This window comes from Capsella rubella, unplaced genomic scaffold (genome assembly GCF_000375325.1).
Source record: "Capsella rubella cultivar Monte Gargano unplaced genomic scaffold, Caprub1_0 scaffold_8, whole genome shotgun sequence".
In the NCBI taxonomy this organism is placed as follows: domain Eukaryota; kingdom Viridiplantae; phylum Streptophyta; class Magnoliopsida; order Brassicales; family Brassicaceae; genus Capsella; species Capsella rubella.
This window is the reverse complement of record NW_006238916.1, coordinates 1267393-1272257: the sequence shown is the minus strand read 5'-3', so window position 1 is coordinate 1272257 and position 4865 is coordinate 1267393.

Sequence of the window (4865 nt, the reverse complement as noted above, 5' to 3'; positions counted from 1 at the left end):
TCTCTCCGTCTTGGTAAGAAACTCGATGATGCACGTGAATATCGAGCTGTTCTCGGCGCACTTCAGTATCTCTCCTTCACGCGCTCGGACATTGCGTTTGCTGTTAATCGCCTCTCTCAGTTTATGCATAGTCCCACCGATGAGCATTGGGTTGCGGTAAAACGCGTTCTTCGCTATTTGGTTGGAACACAAACTCATGGTATATTCATTCGGGTGAACACACCACTCTCGGTAACTGCGGTGTCCAGCCCTCTTTATGGATACTCCGATGCGGATTGGGCTGGTGACACCGATGATTTTGTGTCCACAAACGCCTATATTATTTACCTTGGCGGCAGTCCGATATCTTGGTCTTCCAAAAAGCAAAAAGGCGTCGCACGCTCATCCACCGAAGCTGAATATCGGGCTGTCGCGAATGCGGCTTCCGAGATGCGATGGATCACTTCTCTTCTTGCTGAGCTTGGTCTCACCTTGCCTACAGCTCCGGTCATATATTGTGACAATCTCGGTGCTACACACTTGGCTGCTAATCCGATATTTCATTCACGTATGAAACATCTTGCCTTGGACTATCATTTCATTCGTGATAATGTCCAGGCTGGTATCTTGCGGGTAGCACATGTTTCGACTCGAGATCAGCTAGCTGACCCTCTGACAAAGCCGCTGTCTGGTCCACGATTTCGAGATTTTGTGTCCAAGCTTGGAATCACCAAAGTTCCTCCAGCTTGAGGGGGCATGTAGGTGATGAATATGGAAAGGATAGATGAGTCTTTCATAATAACCTAGTCTCACTTGTATTCTCAGTATATATGTTGTAATAGCCTCATTTGTGAATATATCTTTGGACATTCTATCTTATATTTTATGCAATTCAAAGTTTCATTATTACTTGTCGTCTTATACAAAATTGTGGAGTCGTATCTTATGCAGTGCATATAGACAAAAGAAGAGACCCCATAAGCTTTGTTTTTTTAGATAACCAGAATAAATGTGTATATATCAGAAACGCAGAACGATGAATACGATGTGTGAATTCACGATTTACGATGATTTCGTCCAAGAAACGTTACAATGTCGCTATCCAAAAAAAATTATAAAGTATATTGTTTTCCTCATAATGCGTCCAACAACTTTTACATTTCGGTATTTGGTTAGATGATGATGATTCACATGCATTCACACATCTTTTGACTAAAAGTCTAAAACCCTATTCGCTTAAAACATTTCCATAACTTGATCTTAATTAACGATAATTATATACTCTAATCGGGTACAATTTTGTTGAACAAAAGAAGGTAAATATCATATTATGTTCTTATTCGTATGAAAATGTTAAACAAGATACATTAATATGAAATGAATATGAATTAAAGAATAAATTAAATAGGGCAACTATATTCTCATTAATACCACTAAAATAAGTGTTTTTTTCTAAAAATACTACTAAATTATTTGTTTTTTTTCCAAAAATATAACAAAACTACTCAAAATCTTGAACACTAAATCCAAACCTAAAAAATAATTATACAACCTTACATATCAATTTTATGCATATGATATTTTTGCAAATTTTTTTTTTTTTGTGATATTTTTGGAAAAAATAAACAAATAGTGGTTTTTGGAAAAAAAATGGTATTTTAATGAATTTCTCAATTAAATATATATGTAGGTTGCAAAAATTTAGGCATATGAAGTGACTTGAAAATATCAAATAAGACACTTGTATAAAAATCAAATGAGTATTCTTTATTAAAGAAACCAAATTATGTGTAAGTAATCAAAACTTAAGCAAATGAATTGGTTTGGAAAATGGTTTAGGTTTAGGTGGATCGGACACTGCATTTGGTGATATGTTCAAATTAGAATAGTCGTGTTCATGTAACTTATATATGTAGACTACATTAGTTACATTATGTAGTGATAATATATCTTCCATACGTTTTCGGGAATAAAGCATGACTTGTTCCATCGTTATAGTTGTTTCTTGCAAATGGTGGAGTCGATGACAAGATGTGTCACATGTGTGGGATCATTCTAGCTAGATTTCTGTAATAACGATTCAAGGTTGCTAGTTTTGTTCGAAACGTAGATCTTTCATAGACTTTTCATAGTCGATGACACATTATGACAAGATGTGTTGGGATCGGAAGACTTAGTTAGATCCTACTACATAAAATTCAGTATATACAAAGTATTGTGTGCCTTTGTAAAAATGCCAATGGGCTGTTTCTGTAAAGGGGCCATTATGGACCAAAACCATTGAACAGACCAATATGGTTGTTGTTTGGATATTAATATTGTACCTACTAATTTTGAATTCCTTTGATATAACGAAGGAAGAAACCAACCGACACAGATTAAAAACTCGAGAATGAGAGATACCAACCGAGCAAAGTGTTTGATTCACGTATTTATTATATTGTCAATCACTGGCCTAAGTTAGCCTCCCCAAAAAGTAGATTTAGCTCCTAAGTATTGGTTCCATTTTAGTAAATTGTAATGACATATATGTTTTATATATAATACATATTACCCTTTTTTAACGTATGATTATCCAATGTTTGAAGCATTCTATATATGTATATTTTTTTTTTGCTAAAAGTGTAAATATTTATTAAAATGAAAATGTTTAGGTTTACAATCATGAATTTTAAACCTATAGAATTGGTCCCATGGCAAAAAAAAGATAAAAACATGGAAGCAAATTTCAATCAGTCCATCGACTCAACCTATGCAGTGAAGCAAACGGTGTCAGATGAAGTGATACATGATTATGAAGATCCTCCAAAATAAGCTACTGAAGAAAAAAACTGACGATAGAGATTGAAAAGACGACAAAGACGAAGACCCCTAGTAATGGAAGCCTTTCACAGGAGGTCCAAGGACTGAGCTGTCAACGGCGCAAGTCTGAATGCCCTCGATCACAGACTCCCCCTTCATCATGTGAGAGTGGCGCTTCGAACTAATCCATGAGCGATCTCAGATTGGAACCACACAAACCAATGTATTGCGATTGGCACTAGCTCCCTCTACCAAATACATTCCCCGTAGTCGGCTAGCACAGAGCAAAAATATTGCAATACAAAACAACACCAAAAGACCCATTAGTCTTACTAACTCCTCCAGAACCTAGGGAAAACGCGATGACAAACTAGACTCCATCCAAAGCCAAAGAAAGTCAAGTAAGCAACAAGTGAGGATCCCAACAAAACCCTTTAGAAAGGCAAAGTAAACGAAATGTGAATTGACCAGAGAAGAAAGAATGGGGAGGAACAAGACCACCACCGGCAGCCACTACTACCCCAAACTACTCCGCTAAAGCTGCTACAAGAAAGCAACAAACTTAGACGACAACTAAAACCTTACGCCACCGAGAACGCAATCACCCAGCAAAGCTTTAAAATCCAAAAGACGTTCAGCCACTCATTGACCCGAGAAAGACTCCGCTGTCACTGAGAAACATCATGACAACCTCAGACCTGTTGCCTCACGAAACCACCATACCGTGCCTCGAGAAAGAGAAGTACACGATTCTAGGTCCGTCGACGAAGAACTAGACCAGCTCCTTCCATGGCGAGGAAGAAGAAATCGAGCCAAACACCACACAACACTTTACCCAACTCCCCAATCTGAGACTTCCGGCGAGTAGCAGACACCAAACCAAAACCTAGCAAAGAGGCAAGAATCTGAAATTCGATGACACGGAACCATCTCATAAACAGATTCGCCGGAGCTAACCACCGTGAGGGAAGTCCGGAGCCCCTCCACAATCTCCACGAAACCACAACCACAAACCAAACGACTCAATACTAACTCGCTTAGAGAGACGACCACCAAGGGCAACCTTCTGAAGCCATCAAAACGAGGTGTCCTCGGGCCACAACTCGAAGCAACGTTCAGCCGCCGCGTCTCTCCTAGCCACTACGAGAAGATTGAGATCTGATTTACCACCGCCTGGAGAACGAGAAGGCACAGATACGGTGAGCCACCACAAACCATTGACGGAGACATCTGACGGAGAGGAAAGACCAAAGCTAAAAAAAAAAGGTGAGGCCCTCTCCGACGCCGGAAAAACACGTCGGAGAGGCGGAGGAGTTGCAGATGTGAGGGAGAAACAAGAAAAATAGGTTTGAGAGAGAAGTCGCCCGCGCGTGCATCTTACGCGCTCGACTTCGTGGTTTTTGTTTTCAGCATTCTATATGTTTTATACAAAAATTTTCTATATATTTTATACAAAATTTTCGTTTACATTTTTCAATTTTGAATATACTTCATGTTACTGTCTATTTAGATAGCATTGTGTAGTTACACTTAGGGCCTAAAGCTTTTACACCATGCTTTGTCATGCGGTCTTATAAGGATAATCATTTGCTTGTTATACTGTTTTAAATTAATTTATCGAAATTTTAATATCAAAACTCCATTAATTCACAATTATTCATCACACGACAATTCTTGCTCTTTACATAATTAACAAGATCGTTGTATTATCATAGCTAGACTACACTAGAAATTCCATTGTTTGAGACAGGAATCGAATCCAAAACTGGTGAAATCATTGACTATTGGGTCAAAGGGCTTGCACACCAGCCTAGATTAAATAGACAATATTTTAAAAGAACCTCTGTTAAATACTTTTGGTGGGAGACTAAGATTCAAACAATTTCATAAAGCATCGCATATTTTGTAACATATAGAATTAAAAAAAAAACTACAATTAAATTCTTCCTTAACCAATGTTTTTTCTAAAGTTAAACAAACCTAAAATGAATAATTGCAATCTTTAATTATGATAATTCCTACACTAATGTTGAATGAAAAAATAGTCTCATGTACATGTTCTCACCAGCATCATCAGTTGCGTG